We start from the raw sequence: 20,977 nt of genomic DNA on the forward strand, positions 1-20,977 counted from the left end.
AATCTCAGTCTTTACATGCTGTTGCTTTTGTTTCTCTGGAGAACTCTGCTATAGCTGAATTGTTAGATCAAGGGATGCCCCTGTGACATGTTACCATCGGAAAAGAAATCTAATAAAGCTGTAAAACCATTTAGAGCTGTGGGTGAAAAGACAGCCTAATCCTTAATTATTAACAAGGACATCTGCCACTTCAGGATTATGAAGTGTTTTGTTGTTAACCTTCTTTTTGAAGATGAAGCCACGTTAATAGTGGGCAGAGTTGTGATTTTGCATGGATCTTCAAGCATGATGGTATGGGCATTGCTGAATATCCCCAGTCTGTCTTCAACTCATCGGTAACGAAGAGAAGGCAGATAAAGCACCATCTAGGTCCTGGCAAGCCACTAAGTACTAGGGATTTATTCCATATTAGTTTCCAGTGGTTGTTTTAATAGATGACCATGAGCTGCTTCTTTTTATTTATTTATTTTTAAAGGGTTTATTTATTTATTTATTTGAGAGAGAGGGAAGGGCTGAGAAAGAGGGAGAAAAAGGCTTAAGCAGACTCCATGCTGAGGGCTGAGCCCCCCAAGGGGTTTGATCGTATGACCCTGAGAGCATGACCCGGACGGAAACCAAAGAACCAGACACTTAACAGACTGTGCCACCCAGGCACCGCACCATGAGCTGTTCAAAACAGAGTTCTTTTCCCTTACCATTCTTGAGACAAACGGGCCAACAAGCCAACACACCGGTTTCACTAAGGCCAACTGAAGGTGTCAGTAAGTAGGCCATGTTCCCTCTGGAAGCAAGGGGGGACCATCCATTCTTGCCTCTTCTGGTGGCTGCCCAGTTTCCTTGACTTGTGGCTCCATTCCTCCACCTCTGGACCTTCTTGGCCACATTAGTTTTCATTTCTCTTTAGCTGCCTCTAATCTGAAGCAGTTTTTTAAATCTTCCCTTGACTATCATAACCTTGAGAATAGTGAAGATCACAGTCCAGTCATTTTATAGGAGATCTTTTGATTTGGGTCTGTCTGATTCTTTGGCGGGACCACTATGGACATGGTGCCATGGCCCCCGGCAGTGTCTCAGCACCCGTGTTTTACTCTGCTTCATTACTGGTCATGTTAACTTGGATCACTTGATTACAAAGTGTTGGCTAGCCTTCTCCAGCGTCCTTTTACTGTGTTTCCTTAGTAATTAGAATATTTTGAGGGGTGGTACTTAGAGATTATGTAAATATTCTACTCCTCATCAAACCTTCAGTTTCTCCATTTATCTATCTAAATATTTATGTATTTATATAATAGATTCTGCCATTGTTTCATGTTTTTAATTCATTACTCTCATTATTTATTTTAATGCCCTGACTCAGAGTTAGCCAGTGGGAGCCTCTTCAAACTGGTTTCTGTTTCCTTTTGACATGTGCCCATCTTTTTTTTTTTTTTTTTTTAGCACTTTCTTATTAGTTATGGCTGAATAAGACATATTCTAGGCTCATTGTTTACTTTTTCTGTTTGACCTCTGGAATCAGCTATTTTCCCAAGGTTCCCTGATTCCTTTGTTGAAGAATGATATTTATCTATTTATCTATTTATTTATAAAAGATTTTATTTATTTAGAGAATAAGCACACGTGTGTGCACAAGTGGGGGGAGGGAGCAAGAGAATCTCCAGCAGACTGTGCTGAGCACAGAGCCCAATGCAGGGCTTGATCTCAGGACCTGAAATCAGGACTTGAGCCAAAATCAAGAGTTGGATTCTAACCGACTGTGTTCCCCCTGGCGTCTCCCCCAACCCCGGTGAAACTCCCCCATCCCCCCTCCCATGCTCCTAGTGAAGAATGATATTTAGAATGAAGACCTGGGTGTTAGGTGTGGTTATTTCTATTGGAGAGCTGCCACTCTTTCACCCTTTTGGGGAACAGGCAGGAAATTCATATATATACACACATTTACAATTATATTTGTTTATCTACATATATTGAAAACTAAGTGTTCACATTACTATCTTCTGTGCTAATCCAACAATGTAGGGCTCATTATAATTTTCTCCCTTTCCATATTTGTAACTCCCTTCCCAGATAATGAGATACCCAACTCCCATCATCCATAGTATATTCAGTTATTTCATCTTCTCACCTTCTCATTCTCTGACACCTGCTCTGGGCCACCACATCTCTTCATGCCTTCACAAAACTCCTCCCTTCCATGGCCCCTCATAATGGCTTTTGGACTAAATTGTTCAGAAAGGAAGGCAAAGGGAAAGAGAAAAATTCGGTTCAGCCATTTTTTTTAAGATTTTTAAAAAATTTATTCATTTGACAGGCAGTAGGCAGAGAAGCAGGCAGAGAGAGAGAGAGAGAGAGAGAGGAAGCAGACTCCCCTCTGAGGAGAGAGCCCGATGCGGGGCTCGATCCCAGGACCCTAGGATCATGACCTGAGCTGAAGGCAGAGGCTTTAACCCACTGAGCCACCCAGGCACCCCAGTCATTTTTTACTGAATGTGTACTGCAGGCAAAGGATGATGCTGGGTGCTGTTTGGGATACAGAAAAAAGTGAGATGCTCTGGAGTTTATAGACTTAGCAGACCCTGGGCTAGGTTATACAGTGATAACAAATGACTCCCAAAGCTCAGGGGCTTAAGACCACAATGGCTTATTTCTCACTCCTGTTTTGTGTCCTTTGTGCCTCTGTTCTGTATTATCTTCGTTTCAGGACGCAGGCTGAAGGAACAAGCCATTTTTAGGATGTGCTGATCTGGGATGATCTTGCAGGAGGGAAAGGATGAGAGGAAAGAGTAGGGTGGTGTGGGAGTCAAATACAAAGGAATGGATGTCCTGCCCCATTTGGTCATGCTGGGTCTCAGAGCTTCTGAGTGGATGCAGCCCATGTCACTTGTGCTCATAGCTCACTGGCCAATGCAAGTTACAAGACCAAACTTGACACGATTGGAGTGAAGAGGCACAATCCTTCTAAGACAGAGGAAGTGAATATTTGGGGAAAATAATGCATTAAACCGCCTCGAGCTGTGAGAAAACAGATAGTACACACCTAACTAGCAGGCATGGTGTGAGAAGGGAAGATGTTTAGACCATTTAATCCTGCTTTGCCGTGAGACAGGTAGGAAAAATATGACAAATCCATTCTGTGGTCTTTTTTTTTTTTTAAGATTTTATTTATTTATTTGACAGAGAGAGATCACAAGTAGGCAGAGAGGCAGGTAGAGAGAGAGGGGGAAAGCAGGCTCCAAGCTGAGCAGAGAGCCCGATGCGGGGCTCGATCCCAGGACCCTGAGATCATGACCTGAGCCGAAGGCAGAGGCTTTAACCCACTGAGCCACCCAGGTGCCCCCATTCTGTGGTCTTAAAGAGAGAAAGATTTCAGGTGAAAGTGAGAAACAGATAAAAGCAACAATAAGGATTCTTGCCTGGGTAGGACAAACAGGGGAAGTGAGGAAAACAACAAATTCTTTAAGACCTGGAAAAGAGGGGCGCCTGGGTGGCTCAGTGGGTTAAAGCCTCTGCCTTCGGCTCAGGTCATGATTCCAGGGTCCTGGGATCAAGCCCCTCATTAGGCTATCTGCTCGGCAGGGAGCCTGCTTCCCCCTCTCTATCTGCCTCTCTGCCTACTTGTGATCTCTGCCTGTCAAAATAAATAAATAAAATATTTAAAAAAAAAAAGACCTGGGGAAGGAACATAATATAACATGTAGCATTGCTGAGGAAGCAGATGTTTGGGTTAATAATTAAGATTGGCTCTCTCCTTTCACCCACAGTCATACAGGGTTTTCTAGAGTTTTATCAGATTCATTTCCCAACAGTGGAACTCCACAGGGCTGTCTCTTAGACCAACAATTCATTTGTAACAAGGGGGGAACCCCCTATCATTGGACTGGATATACAAACAGAATGAAAATCATATTTTGAATTTTCCCCAGTCTAATAGTTGAAAATAGTATATCCTCATAGTTTTTGTATTTCACTTATTATGAGGAAGGATGAGCATCTCTTGTTTTGTGTCCCTATTTCCATTTTATTGGGCTATTTTTTTTTTAATATTCTCTCCATTTTATTTATTTTTTCAGCGTAACAGTATTCATTCTTTTTGCATAACACCCAGTGCTCCATGCAAAACGTGCCCTCCCCATTACCCACCACCTGTTCCCCCAACCTCCCACCCCTGACCCTTCAAAACCCTCAGGTTGTTTTTCAGAGTCCATAGTCTCTTATGGTTCGCCTCCCCTCCCCAATGTCCATAGCCCGCTCCCCCTCTCCCAATCCCACCTCCCCCCAGCAACCCCCAGTTTGTTTTGTGAGATTAAGAGTCATTTATGGTTTGTCTCCCTCCCAATCCCATCTTGTTTCATTTATTCTTCTCCTATCCCCCTACCCCCCCATGTTGCTTCTCCATGTCCTCATATCAGGGAGATCATATGATAGTTGTCTTTCTCCGATTGACTTATTTCACTAAGCATGATACGCTCTAGTTCCATCCACGTCGTCGCAAATGGCAAGATTTCATTTCTTTTGATGGCTGCATAGTATTCCATTGTGTATATTGGAAAGAACCTAGATGTCCATCAACAGATGAATGGATATTGGGCTATTTTTATTAAGACTTTTATGCCTATTTTTCTACTGGGTTTTGGGTCTTTTTCTAATGATTACTAGGAAAGGTTGAGAAGGGTTTTGTGGGTCAGGGTTAAGATGAGGAATTCCAACAGAACTGTGCCAGGTGTTAGAGATGGATGGAATGCGGTCCTTGGACTGAGTCTCTCTCTCTCTCTAGATTGCCACAAGTGAAAAGACTCTCACCTGTTTCAAGTATTTAGGAAACAGCCACGAGTTCAAGAGATGGGGCTTAAGGTTCGTGGTGTGCTTTGGTAGGAGCACAGTCCCATTTCGGCCAAAGAGAAGTTCTTAGTGACTTAGGTAGGGCTCCCTCAAAGTAGACCCTGTGGTGGGAGTTCCTTTTCAAGTGGTTTTTTTCCCGAGTCCTCGCAGGAAAAGATGAGGGAGAGAACCAGGACAGGTTAAAGGAGGAAAACTAAGCAAGAATGCAGCCTCCTCGGGACATTAGCTTCAGCCTGGCCCCATGGGGAAGCTCCAGAGAGTGAATCTCGTCACAGAGACGGTCAGCCCTTCCTAGAGAGAAGCATCTTGCCATTTGTGCTCCATGCCAGTAAGTGACTCGCCGGGGGTGGGGGGTGTGGAAGAGCATAGCTTCCAGGTCAAGATGGCTGCGGTTTGGTGGAGGGCCATCCTCTCACGGAGGGAGCAGCGGTGAGCTGTTAACGGCTACCACTTAGAGCAGCTGAGGGACAGGGCACCTGCCTCAGATAGGAATCTGGGCGGGGCACCAACAGCTCTGGTTGCATTCAGCAGGATATGGGGTTCCCCCCAGAATCCTGCAGTAATTGCCAATGTCTAGTTCCAACTGTGTCCTTGAATGTCTCCTGAAAGTGTCCCCAGTAGCAAGTGGAAAAGCTTTCAACAAAAGCTAATGGACATAGCCCAGAAGCATAATTGTGAAACTCATGAATCAGTTCGGCTTGTCGTGGCTTTGCCTAGCATCATCATTTGTTATCTTGAGCAAGACACTCTGCTGGGACTCAAGTGTTAGTTTATGAACATTTTGATTATTCTGGAGTCCCAGCTGTAAGACGCCAGAAGCTTGACTCTGCAAATATATCACTTAGTTACAGGTGGTAATGGCTCCATCAATGGTGGCAGAGGTTAGCCCAAGCAAATATTTGTAACTGACAATGAATGTGTGAGCAGGATGCTAATGAATGGCTGTGCTGATTGCTTTCCCCTGCCATAAACACTGGCTCCTGTTTGGTTTAGCTGTCAAACTGACGCTGTCGATTACAAACGACAGAATGCTGGCAAAGATCCATAGGAGGGAGGACTATTAAGAAAATGAGCAAATTGTATAACTTTTGATAGTTCTAGTTCCAAATATAAATTGTTTGTGGGTGTTCACGGGAGGTTGTGGCTTAATTATAGGCCTAAATGAAAAGCAATTAAATTTACAAGTAGGTTTGGATTTTTGAAATCTTTCAGTTTAGCACAGGAAGCCAAGCTGATGACATCTTGTGGGATTTAGGTGGATGTATTTGAATTTAGATGTATACATAAAACAAACATTTTGCTCTTTCCAGTCCTTTCCTGTTATAAACGTTAGTGTTGAGTTTTTATTATGACGTGTAATGTGTTTTTTATATATACTTGCATATATTGGATTGGCTCGTCAATAACATTGTTCTATGTATTCATGGTGGTCTTGGCTGATGGTCTTACCATGCATGAAGGCGATCACTCATCTTCGCTTTGGTTACACTGGTGGTTTTACATGTTGGTATTTTTCGTGGCTGAACTTTTAAGCTGCTAAGATGCCTTTCAACACCATGCATTAACTCTCACTGACAGGACCCCGAATGCTGAGGTTTGGGCTGTGCCTTCCAGGCAGGAGGGTCTTTCGCAGTTACAGCAGACATACAGACTGTGAGTTTGTGGGTGCCTTGATGGACACTTTGTCCTCTAGTGACCCACCAACATCTTGACCTGCTTATTCTGTGGGCTGTCTCACTGCATATCAGTGAGTCACAAAGCAGAACATGAATGCCAGGAAAGCAGACATGGTGACCCAGTGTGCATGAAGTGTCTTGGAAAGAGTGACTCTGTGGACTATTGTTTTTCCAATGAATCTGCCATGGTCCCATTTGGGCCTCCTTCATCTGAGCCATAGGACTTTTCTTTAAGGCATGTAAAAGCTCCCTTGTCAACAGTGAGAAGAGGGGGTGGGGCGCCTGGGTGGCTCAGTTCTTTGAGCGGCTGGCCTTCCGTTCAGGTCATGATCCCGGACTTCCAGGATCGAGTTCCACATCGGGCTCCCAGCTCCTTAGGGAGTCTGCTTCTCCCTCTCCTTCTCCTCTCTCATGCTCTCTCTCACTCATTCTCTCTCAAATAAATAAATAAAATCTTTTTAAAAAAGAGTGAGAAGAGGGGGGCACCTGGGTGGCTCAGTCGGTTAAGTGTCTGCCTTCAGTTCAGGTCATGATCCCAGGGTTCTAGGATCAAGCCCTGCATTGGGCTCCCGGCTCAGCAGGAAGCCTGCTTCTCCCTCTTCATCTCCCCCTCCATCTGGCCTCTCTGCCTGCTTGTATTCTCTCTCTCTGACAAATAAATAAAGTCTTTTTTTAAAAAGTGGGAAGAGGGTAGAGGGAACCAGCAGGTGTGTCCACTGATGGGGTAAAGTGGGCTTTTGGTCACAGCTTTTCCTAGAAGAATAGCAGCACAGGGATGCCTGCACCTTGCTGTTCTTAATCTCTGACACAACAATCCTGCTTTGCTTTGAGATAAAGGGCGCTGCCCCTTTCTTCAATGGTAGTGTGAGTTTCTCTAGGGTGTCTGAACAGCAGTGCATGTGACAGTTTCTGTCGTGGCAGCTCAAGGCTCACTTACTGAGAACTTACTATATTCCAGGCACTGTGCTAAGAAAGTGTGTACGCTATCTTATCAAGTCCTTCTACTTGCCCAGTGTGATCACTGAAGGTACTAAGAGTGAGTACCTTTATTATCCTTATTTTGCAATAAAAAAAAAAACCTGAAGCGTGAGGAATTTAAATAGGTTCTTTGAGGTCATGCAGTTAGCAACAAGGGAGCTAGGCTTCCTACCCCAACGTTCCTTAACCACTCAGTTACACTGCATCCACGGCCACTGTTTGCGGGTCTAGCGACAGCTTGACTCTGAGTGCTGCATGTACCCCGCACAGGTCAGTGTCTGCTTTTACAGTTACCTAGACAGCTATCCTGGATAAGGAAGCACTTAAGAGTATGGCTTTTAATAAATTTTTAATCCTGGGGCCCCTGGGTGGGGCAGTCATTTAAGTGTGTGCCTTCAGCTCAGGTGATGATCCTGGAGTCCTGAGATTGAGCCCCATGTTGGGCTCCCTGCTCAGCAGGGAGTCTGTTTCTCCCTCTGCCCTGCATCCCTCTCGTGCTCTCTCTCTCAAATAAATAAATAAAATCTTTAAAAAAATAATAATTTTTAATCCTAACCACTTGGGTGGACAAATCTATTCAGGTGAGTTTCCCTGATCCCTTTAACCAAAGGAAGGTGTCCTTCACTGGTCACCATTGTCGTTTGCTCTGTGAGTTCAGGCTGATGCCAGATCCTGTTGCCTTCACTTTCCCAGCTCCCTGAATCAGCTCGTAACCCTTGCCACATAGTCCTAAACAAGGTAGAGGTCAGGCCATTTCCTCAGACTTCTTTTCTCCACACCTTTCCGCAGAAGCCAGTGTCAAAATCCTTCTAGAACCATTCTCTCCATCTGTTACTGCACAAATGCTGTTCCACTGAGATACTCGATGGTTACTCTCCACTGCGTGCAGATCAAGGGCTATGGCTTTTGCTTTCTTTCTCCTGGTCACCTAAGAGCATGTTATTTCCCTGTTTCCAGTGTCTGTTCTGCCCAGGCCCACTGCTCACTATGGCACCATTACTACCCTATACTGTCCGTGGTTCTTGACTGCTGCGGCGACCTTTAGCTGGTCTTTCAGCTTCTACACTTGTTCCCCATCTCAGTGATCTGTTGCTGTACTAACAAATGGTCTCAGAACACAATGACTGAAAAACAACAAGCATGTATTATTACCCTTTCTGTGGCTCAGGAAACCAAGAGCAGCTTTGCAGGGTGCCCCTGGCTCAGAGGTTCTTGTGACGTCGCTGTCCACTTGTTATCTCAAAATCTGACTGGGGCAGAAGGATCTGCTTCCAAGATCATTCACGTGGCTGTCACAGGTTTCAGCTCCTCACGGACTTTGGACTGCAGGCCCTAGTTCATTCTCACATCCTGTGGATGTTTTCATTAGGTGGCTCACAATATAGCAGCCAGCTTCCCCTAGAGTAAGTGACCTGAGAGAGAGAGGGAGAGAGGAAGTGTAAGAGAGAATATTCAAGATGGAAGCCACAGTCTTGTTGAAGCCTAATCTCAAAAAAAAGTAACACCCTGTCACTTCTATTCATTATTCTATTACTCTAATATTCTAATATTCCATATTCTATTCATTATAAGTGAGTCAGTAAGTGCAGCCTGTACTCAAGGGGAAAATAGAGAGGCAGGAACACCAGAAGGTGTGAATCAGTGGGGGCCATCTTAGTGTTGGCCCCTAGATCCCCTATCATCTACTCTCTGTTCAGCAGCCAGAGATATAATTTTTTTTAAAGATTTTATTTACTTATATTTTAAAAAATAAAAAAGATTTTATTTATTTATATTTTTTAAATATTTTATTTATTTGACAGAGAGAGATCACAAGTAGGCAGAGAGGCAGGCAGAGAGAGAGGAGGAAGCAGGCTCCCTGCTGAGCAGAGAGCCCGATGTAGGGCTCGATCCCAGGACCCTGAGATCATGACCTGAGCCGAAGGCAGAGGCTTTAACCCACTGAGCCACCCGGGCGCCCCTCTTATTTACTTTAGAGAGAGAAAGAGCACATGTAGGGAAAGGAAGAGAATCTCAAGCAGACTGCAAGCTCAGTGTGGAGCCAGACACTGGGCCCTATCTCATGACCCTGAGATCACAACCTGAGCCAAAACCAAGAGTCACATGCTTAACCGAATGTGCCACCCAGGTCCCCCAAGACATATAATTTTAAAAAACGTTTTATTTTGAGATAATTAAAGATTCCAAAGGTGTGATTTTAAAATATAAATCAGGGGCTCCTGGGTGGTGCATTCGGTTGAAACCTTAGAATGGTTTCCCAGCATCCTAAGCCCTCATGACCTATAGATTCCTTCAGGAACCTCAGCTATTTTTCTGACCCCTCTTCTTTCCTTCCACCCTCTCTTTGCCTCCTGCATCCTTCCTGTGTAGACCTCTGCTGTTTCTGCCAAGCCCACTCCTGCCTTGGGACCTTGAACTTGGTGCTCTCTCTGCATTGGACTCGCTTCCCTGGGTAACTAGAGGCTTCATTCAGATCTCTTTGGAGGCGGCCCCTCCTCTGAGGGGACCCTAACTAGAATGTACCCCTCATTAACTCCCACTCCTTTATTTGGTTTGATTTTTGTCCATGTCTTGTATCCCTTACCTGACAAATTATTTTGTAATTCTCTATATATTTCTGCATCATCTGGTAGAATATTAACCTCCTCGGAGGCGGGGATTTGGTTTCATACTCGCCGGCATCCTCAATGCCTCAGACCATGCCTTGCTGGAAATAAGTGATTCATAACATGTCCTCCTGGACGGAATCACGTGGAAGCAATACACAAGATCCATATCCACCAAACCCAAAGGAAAAATAAAAAGGTTTTTATGACGTCCTTATGCTGTGCTCCACACACCGTGTCCCGCCCTCAGAGTAGCCATCCAGTCCTTCCCATTCGCCAACAGCAGCTGGAGTTATTATCATCAGGACGCTGGGATTCCAACTCAGTCCCCACATCACACTGAAAACCCACCAAGAGCCCCCAAGCCACTGTACGGGAAAGCTGTTTTCAGTCTGCTTTGCCTTTGAATATGAGCACAGCGGTCCTTCTCTCGGGAGCGCCGTGGTGAGGTGTGATGCGATTCATGGCTAAGAGTGCAGAGGTTGGAGAGCGTGGGGTGAGGACGCTGTCAGCGGGGGCACTGGGGAATTGAACGGTTTTGCAAGCATTTCTTGCAAGCTCCGTGACTTCAGCCCAAGCCTCCTCTGCAGTGAGGGGGGTAGAGCCTGAGGCTGAATGATTGATTCTGTTGTCTTTACTTCAGTAATAAAATCCCAGGGATATCTTAGCGGAAAGTTTCTGATGTACCTTTTAGTATGTCAGGCTTTTATCTTAAACTCCGTAACTTGTGAGGAGATGCTGCAGGCAAGTGGGGATGGGGGGATGGTGAAGGGGACGAGCAAGGTGATTTTTATCACAGTGTGGTGAGAAAAGAACTTCCTTCTCTTTGTGTTAAAAGAGGAGCACTTGCTTTGTGCACATGGCAGCTGAGAACTTGACGGGACCGCCAAGAGGAGTCCTGGGCTGCTGCAGTTGTATGGGATTTTTCCTGCTTTAAAACATTAGTCTCTCTTATATAATCCTCAGACTATTTTTACTGAGTAGCACTTGAATGTGAGAAGAGTCCTTTAGAATAATTTCTGTGGAACAAATTTGGTGGCAACATCTTTATTTTCTGCGTGACGTGGTAGATTCTTAAAGGACTCTTTTTTTTTTTTTTTTTAATCTTTTTCCTCTCAAAGCCATGCAGCCGTGCACATTGGAAAACAGTTGCTTACTACTATCTGGAAATCAACTAAAATAGGAAGGAGTCATTTGTCCAAATCTGGATTTTCTCGCCTTTAACATGGGGCTGATATGCCCACTGTCTAAGGTTATCGTGAACATTAAATGTGACCATATGACCCAAGCTCTCAGCTCGGGGTTTACAAGGAACCCCCCTTCCATAGATTGTTCTCGTCCTTGTTATAATATTATTATTTTAAGGAGAAGAAAGCAAAGCATTCAACTCAGAGCCTTACCAGCAATTTAAGGAAGTAGCTCCAAAAGACAAGACCAGCCAGAGAAAAAGCTGCTGCTGGGGATTTTGTATCAATCTGCACAACTTTCTGGTTTCAGCTGGTTAAGTACCAGTGTCTTCCTTCTGTCATTCAGAGTGAAATATGATGTTCTTAACAACAATTAATTTGTATCTATTTTAATTTTTACTTCAGAAAAATAGGTTATGGGACACCTGGGTGGCTCAGTTGGTTAAGCATCTGCCTTGGGCTCAGGTCATAATCCCAGGGTCCTGGGATTGAGCCCCATGTCGGGCTCCCTGCTCAGTGAGGTCCTACTTCTCCCTCTGCCTGCTTCTCCCCCTGCTCGTGCTCTCTCTCTCCCTCTCAAATAAAATCCTTAAAAAGAAAAATTTAAAAAATAGGTTACATATTGACTTATTTCAGAATTCAAAATGCCCAAAGGAATTGCATTGATAAATCTGTCATTCTTCCTGCCACAAGCTCCCTCTTGCAGGCAACCAAGGTTAATTTTTTTTTTTTTCCTAAAGAGAGGGTGTGGAGTGGGCAGAGGGAGAGGGAGAGAGAGAACCTTAAGCAGGTTCCATGCCCAGTGCAGAACTCAATGCAGGGCTTAATCTCATGACCCTGAGCTCATGACTTGAGCCGAATTCAAGAGATGCTTAACCGACTGAACCACCCAGGTGTCCCAAGGTTAGTAATTTCTTAATAGTCTAGTTAAATACAGAAACTTGTATATATTTTCTCCTTCACACAGATTAAAACCACATAGCACTTGTTCTGCATCTTCCTTTTTTCACTTAGCATATTATGTCAACAATAATTCTCATTTTTTTAATAGTTGTTCAGAAGTCCTTGTATGAAGGACCATAATTTATAAGTCTCCTATTAATGCACATCTGGTCACTTCCATCCTTTGCTATCATGGCAGCAGCGAATAATCTTGTACATATGTTATTTTTCACAAATGGAAACAGACCTGAAGGGTAAACCCGAACAAAAGTCCCTCGGTAGGAATTGCCAAGGGGCCCCCAGAGCAGCGGTGTCCATCCCCACTGTTGCCTGCAGTGCACGGTGAGCCTGTGTCCCCCAGTCACTGCCACAGGGTGACCCCAAATGTTCTTCCACTCTGATACATCATTGATAAGTGAAGTTTTAATTTCACTTGTTTGTTTTTTTGTTTTTTTGTTTGTTTGTTTGTTGTTTAATTTGATGTGAGAAACAAAGTCAGAAGAAAATTCATTAAATGTCCTTACTACCCAGAGCCCACTGACAAGTCCCTGAAACCGGCAGAGTGACATTCCTCTAGGGACTCAGCTGCCTTGATGTTAATACTTTACTAAGGGTGAAAGGCAATCCCTCCCCTGCCAGGATCCTGTAAGTCTACTTTAACATATAAAAATTCCTTTGGAAGCTTCCTTTATCTCTAACCAACCCCCACCCCCAGCCCCCACCAAGATACGTATTGGCCATCATCCCCTAAGCATGTGGCTCACTGATATACATCTGAAGGGTCTCATGACTAAGGTTTTATTAGACAGTAATAAATGACCTTTTCCCAACAATAGCTAGCCCCCTCAAGATCCTGGGAACCTTGCTTCCAAAAATGCTTAGAGACCTCTGCTATCACTAACCCCCTCCTGACTGGAAAGTATAAAATGGGCCACTTCTCATGACCCCGGTGTAGCTCTTTCTGCCCATGAGTCCTTTCCCTGTACTTTAATAAAATCACCTTTTTTACACCAAAGACATCTCAAGAATTCTTTCTTGGCCGTCAGCTTCGAACCCTAATGTCTTTCCTACATCATTATGAGAATAAATGAACACTTTTTTAAAAAAAAGGCTTAAGAGTCTTTTCTGCAAATGGTTGGTTCTCTTCTTTGCACGTTTCTCTCTTGGGCTGTTGGTAAGTGGAGGTATTAAAGATTGTAGTATATTGGAGAGTGGAAAGAAATAGGTCTTCAAGTTGGTGGATCAATACTCAGATTCTGGTTCAATATTTCACTGGTTATGCAAATGCCTTGGTGCCTCAGTTTCTTTGTCTCTAAACTGGGAAAGACAATGCCTCCATCTCAGGGCTCCAGGAACATGGCGGGGGTGCTGAGATACAAAGGTCCCTGGGTCCCGGCATCCCCAGCAGACCAGGTTTGGCTCCCAGCTGCTGACAAAATCCAAAGGCAGAGAGAGGAGTGGTGGTAAAACAAGAAAGAAATGTAGTTCGGTGAGGCCAACACGGGGAAGACAGAGGGCTAGAGTTTCAAAGGCCATCTCCAAAGTGCCAAAAATACTTCCAATTTTACATAAGGAAAATGTGGGACAAAGGTTGGTGGGTACATATAGGACCGCAGTGAAGGTCAAGTCAGTCACTGTTTTGGACTCAATGGGGGGAGATGGGCGGGACTGGGGCAGGGGGTATGTGGGGGACTTGCTGACCCCAGTAGTCCTTATTGCTGGAGGGGTAGTTTTGGTTCTGGTCACAGGATGCTTTGCCTGCAGGGTCTTTTGCTTGAGAAGCTGGAAAGATCTTAATCAATTAGCAAGTTTGAGGTCAAAGTGGAGTTAGCCAGAGTCCTCTTTGAGGACAATTAAAAGATAATTTATGTAACAGTCCAATATCTGGCCCTTCATAGGAGGATCAAAAAGTTAAAAAGTGATTTTTTTCCCCTCCTTCCATGATTTTATAAAAATTGCAACAAACATTTTTCCATATTCCTAAGGAGCCATATATAATTTCTAAGAAAGAATGAAAGAAAAAAAAGGCTTGGAGAGGAAAGAATGGGGGCGGGGGGGGAACAGAGAAGTTTTTTTGGCTTAGGTATTTTGAACCCACTTTTATCTTGCTGCCCAGCATGCTTCTAAATCCACCTCTTCCTCCGAAGGTGGTCAGGGAATACAGGCTAATTTTAATATTTGCATGAGCAAAACATAATTGGGGAAGTAAATCTGCTATTTCTGAATGCACATTATGAATGACAAAGCAATAGGTAATAATGGCTTTAAAAACCCTTTGCCAATCAGCAGTATTTGGGGGGTTATGGGGCTTTGCCCCAGCCCTTAAATGAGCTCTCCAGGATGTTTGCTGCACTAATGTGGTGCACGGCTTTTTGCTAGCAAAATAGCAAAAGTGCACTCTTCTAGTCCCTTCTACCACAGACGTGCACTATTACTCTACAGATCAGCGGTGCCTAGCTCAGTGCCAAGCACGCAGAAGAAGCTGAATCTGACTGAACCATGGCGTGTGCTTTTGAAATTCAATATGAATCATGGTTAAAACCCCAAAGAATTAAAACATCTCTGACTTTCAGAAAGGACATTGAGGCATGTTTCTGCTCTATATCCAGTTAATATGTCAGACTTATCTACAGAGCCGTGCTTCTCAACTTTTTTTTCTTCAGTTCACAAGATCCTATTTTTATTCCAAATTTCCTCTCTCTGACTCACCAAATGTGATATGCCATATATTCATTGAAATAAAAATAATTGTAAATCTGTTTTGTGAATTACTTAATATCTCAGGGGAGAGGCGAAAGGATGGTAAGGTGTTGTAAAGCTATGATGGAAAATTCATCCTCTGGAGATCCCAGGATGTGAGATTTTAATAGCCTCATAGAAGACTGAATTCTGAGGATGACTTTCTTATATTTCTCTGCTTTCTAAGCGTTTAAAACTCAGTGGCTCCGCTCTCTATAGGCCCAGGGCGCCGCTGATTAGGAGTAAACGAGCTGGTGCTCAATGTGGATCTCTCCAAGCTAAGAATGAGACGTTCTCACGACCCCCACGTCTGCTTGCTGAGAGCTGGTGGGTCTGATCTCTGTAGCTGACTTCAGAGAAAGCACACAGACGACCTCCTGTCTCCATTTTCGCTTCTGGCAACTTGGGGCCTCTACCTGCAGACAACCGCCTCAGCTGTGTACACGCTGGAAAAGCCATTTGAAGACGCTTCCTCCTTCACTCAGAGCTCCACCCACCGCCTGCGGTGCCCAGGCGCCCTCGGAGCACCCTGCTCTCTTGATGACCGAGAGGATGGCAGGGATGAACACCCCAACCTCTGCCTATGTTTTAACGCGCTGTAGCCTTAGGAGTATTTGTCAGACGTGGCAGGAAGGTCAAGTGTTTGCAAAACCTTTCTGCAAGGGCTCTGGCCTGGAGGGGGACGCTGGAGGGCCAGATGAGATCACAGACCATACGGGCTGCTCCAGGGCTGCTGGTTCACTCATTCCGCCTTTTCCCTCTCCTTTCTCCCTTCCCCGCTTTTATCCTTTTTCCTTATCACTGACGTCTTCAGGGAATAGCACAGAAGGAGCAAAGGCAACACTTCTTATTAAATCTATTGCTTGCTGGTTGACTTGGTAAAGGAGGGTCGATTTCATAGGGAGACACTGGTTTGTGATGCAGCGTCAAGGTCCACACCCCCCCAACCGCCCCCCCCCCCCCACCCCCCAGCTCCTGAGACCTGAAACCGTGGGTCATTGAACATTGCCAACACACATCTTGTGAATTTCGGCTTCAAGAAGAAACCTAGTTGGGCTTCTAGGCTTGAACATAGCCTTTGGGATAGGAACCCGGTAACTTAGCAGAAACTGCCCCAAGTAAGAGCTTGCCAAGAGTGGGCGAGTGACTCAGCGGGGGCTCAGGAGGCGGGATACTAGCAGTGAAGACCTGACTGGTTTGGCTCAGAGAACAATATGTGAAGGGTGCGGGAAGCTACAGGGAGGAATGGGTTCAGGCTGACAAACCGCTTCAGTCCCCGGGTGCTCCCTTATTTCCCTCCTGCTGATTGTAGTTTGCACATCAGCGGCAAGTGCCCCTGGCAGTCACTGGGGATCTTAAGTGCATGTGCACACATTGGGCATGTAATACTCAAGCCCTCCACAGCTAAAATTATTGTCTCTGTGTAACTTGTATCTTGAATGAGATGAGTTCAGTAGGATGTAATTAAGAAGCAGCTCTCTTTTCTCCTGCCACTGCCAATGAAGACACTTGGTCAGACCTTTGTTCAAAGCTTCTGGAATGCACTGAGGGCAGAGGCAGTGCTTTGGACTCTTGTTACCTTACTGAATTCTCTCATCATTCATAATAGTTGTTTCATAGTTTCTCTTGGGCTTCCCAGATATTCGTTATGTCAAATGAAAATAGTGGAGATTGAATTTTTTCCTCTCTTTTACACTTTTTAAAAGATTTTATGTATTTGTTTGAGAGAGGGAGAGACAGATGGCAACAAACATAGCAAGAGAGAGCACAGGCAGGGTGAGGGGCAGAGGGAAAAGCAGACTCCCTGCTCAGCAGACTCCATCCTGATCTGAAGCTGCGGATCATGACCTGAGCCAAAAGCAGATGCTTAACTGACTGAGCCACCCAGGCACCCGCACCCCTAACTTCCACACTTTTAATTTCATTTTCTTTTCTAAGTCTGTTTTACTCCAGTAAATAAGAACAGTGATAGTGGGTATTTTTGTCTTGTGATTTTTAAAAACATGGCTGAGGGCGCCTGGGTGGCTCCGTGGGTAAACCGTTTGCCTTCAGCTCAAGTCAAGATCCCAGGATCCTGCGTCAGGCTCCGTGCTCCACAGGGAGCCTGCTTCTCCCTCTCCCCCTCTTCCCACTCATTCTCTCAATCTCTCCCCTCCTCTCTCTCAAATAAATAAAATCTTAAAAAAAAAAAAAAAGAATCCCAACAAAATATTAAAAAAAAAAACATGGCTGAGCTTGCAGAAAAATGCATACTCTTGTATAATGCAGCTGGAAACACACATAGTTCATATGTAGCAATGGCACTTCTAAGAATTTAGAGACAGTGTAAGAGATTAATAACAATGTATTATCAGTTTCTTTTTATAGTAGTATTTGTATGATGAAAACTCAGAAGCAATCTAAATGTTCAACACTGAAGAAGGATTAAACAAATTGTGGTATACCCCCATAGGATAAAATCAGGCTGTATTATTTAATACACAACAAAGCACCCTAAAACTTAATGGCTTCAAACAATAAACATTTATGATCTCACACAATTTCTGTGGGCCAGGAACCAGGAGAAGCTTAACTGGATAGTTCCGCCTTAGGATCTACAATGAGGTTTTGGTCAGGAGGTTGGCCAGGGGACACCTCGGTGGCTCAGTTGGTTAAGTGTCTGCCTTCCACTCAGGTCATGATCCCAGAGTCCCAGGATCAAGTCCCCCGTCAGGCTCCCTGCTCAGCTGGAAATCTGCCTCTCCTTCTCCCTCTGCCCCTCTCCCTGCTTGTGTTCTCTTTCTTTATCAAATAAATAAATAAAGTCTAAAAAAAAAAAAAAAGGTAGAGAGATTGGCCAGGGCTGTGGTGGTCTGCAGCTTGCCTGCGGCTGCGGGGGCTGCTTCCAGGGTAGCTCCCGCACAGTCCTGGTGCGATAGAGCCGGTTGCTGACAGGAAGTATCAAGTCCTCACCACATGGACCTCCCCACAGTACTGGAGTGTCCTCTCAGGGCTTGGTAGCTGGTTTCTCCCACAATGAGTGACCCAAGAGAAGGCCAGGTGGAAACTGCATTGTCTTTTATGAAGTCACACTCTTGTTTTCACAGGATACTATGTGGTACTGATCAGTTCTGTTCATTGTGGTACAGGGTTCATTTTGGATGGTTTCCATCCCCTCAGTACAACCTGTAGTATTTTTACGGGTATTAATTTTTTTAAAAAATGCTTCGTAGGTCACTTGGAGAAGAGTTGTAGGTAAGGTTCATTTCATTAGACAAAAGCATTGCATCTCTTCAAGATAAGCCATTTTCTACCTCAGGTTTTTGTTGAAATTGCTGAGGGACAATACCCTTAAGTCTCTTAGAAGTCCTGGAGTTCTCTGAATTACACCCTTAGAGTTTTCTTAATCATTACAATAAGATGTTACAAGTTCTGCAGCCTCAGTTTCATCCATAGACCATGTTTTCCTGGAAGAGCCCTGGATTTGGTCTTTGCCTGGAAGCCATTATACAATGTTAGTATTTTCTGTCATTCAGAAAATTTCAGAAGAAAGTCTTAATTCCTTTTCGTTTGATAGTTCTTCCTTCAGCATATCTCTTCTCTCACATATTGTTACCAGTGGCAAGAAGAAATCAAGTGCACTTTCAACACTCTGCCTGGAAATCTCTCTAGCTAGATCACTTAGTTCATTAGATGTATTTTCTTTTCTTTTTTAAAATATTTTTTTGCATGTGACAGTGTTGCTAAATTTTCTGTCATATCTAACAAGAATCTCTTACCTTCTAGTTTCCAGTCATATTTTCCAGATCTTCCTCCAAGCTGTCACCAGCAGCATCCTTGAAGGTCACCAGGCTTCTGCTAACATTCTCATCAGTGCATTTTATGCGTTCACTTCTCAAAATCTTTCCTTCCTGCTGTTGTGAAGTTGCTCCCATGTTTTAGGTTTTTTGATATGGTATTGTCCCACTTCTGGAACCCAAATTTAGATGTTTCAAACAGTAAATAGTTACTCCCACAATTTCTGTGGGACAGGAACCCAGGAGCAGATTAGTTTGGTGATTCTGTTTCAGAGTCTCTCACGAGGTTACACTCAAGATGTCAGCCAGGGTTGTAATCATCTGAGAACTTGACTAAGTGGGAGGATCTACTTCTGTGGTAGCAAATTCAAATACCTGGCAAATTAGTGCTGGTTATTGGTAGACAGGCTCAATTCCTCTCTGTAGGAATGCCGGCGTCCTCATGACATGTCAGTAGCTTTTCCTGTAGTGAATAATCCAAAAGAGAGCAAGGCAAGAATTATAATGTCTTTTATCACATTTTTTTGGAATCACACTCTATTTTAGGAGTATTTTATTAGTTACTAAGATCAGCTCTATTCATTGGGAGAGGGTACTGTGCAGGGTCATAAATAAGAGGAGGCCATAATCATTAGGGGCCATCTTGGAGGCTGGTTGACATAATGACAGATAAATAATTATGGCAAATACCTAGAATAATGTGTTTGAAAGGTCTTTAATAATAGATGAAAGAAAAGACTTAAAACTTTTACTTAATTCTATATTATCCGAAAGTTAAAAGTAACTTTTTGTGCTATTGTCTGGATGTGTCTATTCACGTGGAAAGATAGACCAGATGGAAAACAAAAATGTTAGCATTGCTTATTTCTAGGTGATATGAGGGGATTGTGAATTTTAAAGTTTTCTTAAATTCTTTTTTATTTCCAAAATACAATAGTACAGTATAGGTGAATAATTTTATAATTAACAAACTTATTAATTTTGAGGGCATAATTTAAAAATTTAAATTTGTGGTTTTTTCTGTAAGATGCAAACAATATTTCCCTTTGGTTCAAAAATTAAAAACTCTTTTTTTTTTTCTTTAAAGATTTTATTTATTTACTTGACAAGAGAAAGAGAGCATGAGTAGGGGGAGCAGCAGGCAGAAAGAGTGAGAAGCAGGCTCCACATTGAGCAGGGAGCCTTACGGGGGCTCAATCCCAGACCCTGGGATCATGACCTGAGCCAAAAGCAGATGCTTAACTGACTGAGCCACCCAGACACCCCTAAAAATTAAAAATTCTATTCCCTTCAAAAAAACAAATGATAGTTTCAAATGGCAGGAACTGTTAACTCCTAATTTGGCAATTGATGATTTATCTCATTAAAAGGTAATCATGCTGCCAAATTTAAAATTAATATTTGTACTAGCACAGATGGAATATGTGTGCATGCATACATAAGTGTGTTCAATGGGAAAAGGGGGAAGACTCCTTTAAAGATTATTCCTTTGAGTTATTGCTTAGAAAAATACTCATTTGGGTTATTTAATATTAAATACTAATTAACAAGTGCAAACTTTCATATTTTCATTCTTATTTGAATACCTGCCTCCATAATTTCTCCTAAAAAGGTGAAATTTCAAGATGAAATATAAAACATCCCCATAAGATTGTTTGAAATAGAAAGGCAAAGCAAAGCTTAATCAAACTGGATGTGGAACTTCCAAAAATACACCCGGCTTGAGATCCTTTGAAACTCTTTCTGAAAACTAAGGCAAGAATTATTTTCTTCCCTTTGGATGTGAGGATGCCCAACTCCTTGTTCAGGACGTAGCTCAAGATCCTAGCAGTCTTTCCTACCCACCTCTCTCTACTCAGATCAGAGCCACTGTGGATGTTCAGTTATTTAGTTTAACTGCACAAAGTTGCCCACTGAGGGCTGGTGGGGCTGAAATTCCAGCTTACACATAGATGTGCAGGTATCAGCCATGAAGGGAAACCTGGTTTCCCCCCTTCCTATTTCACAAAATGTCTACAGATGAGCTAAAGTGAGTTCTATCACCCTTTTGTATTCTGAACCCTAGGAAAATAGGCATTTTGTCTGTTCTTGTGACTTTCTGCCTGTTACTGTGTAATTATTGCTAAGGGGTATCACTGTTTGTGCATTTTGCTTTCTCATCTTGTAAGTTGAGGTCAATGACCATGTCCTTTATTTCCTTATTTCTCTGTTTGACTACTAATATAACAAATGGCAAA

This window comes from Meles meles, chromosome 2, assembly GCF_922984935.1.
Source record: "Meles meles chromosome 2, mMelMel3.1 paternal haplotype, whole genome shotgun sequence".
Taxonomy (NCBI): domain Eukaryota; kingdom Metazoa; phylum Chordata; class Mammalia; order Carnivora; family Mustelidae; genus Meles; species Meles meles.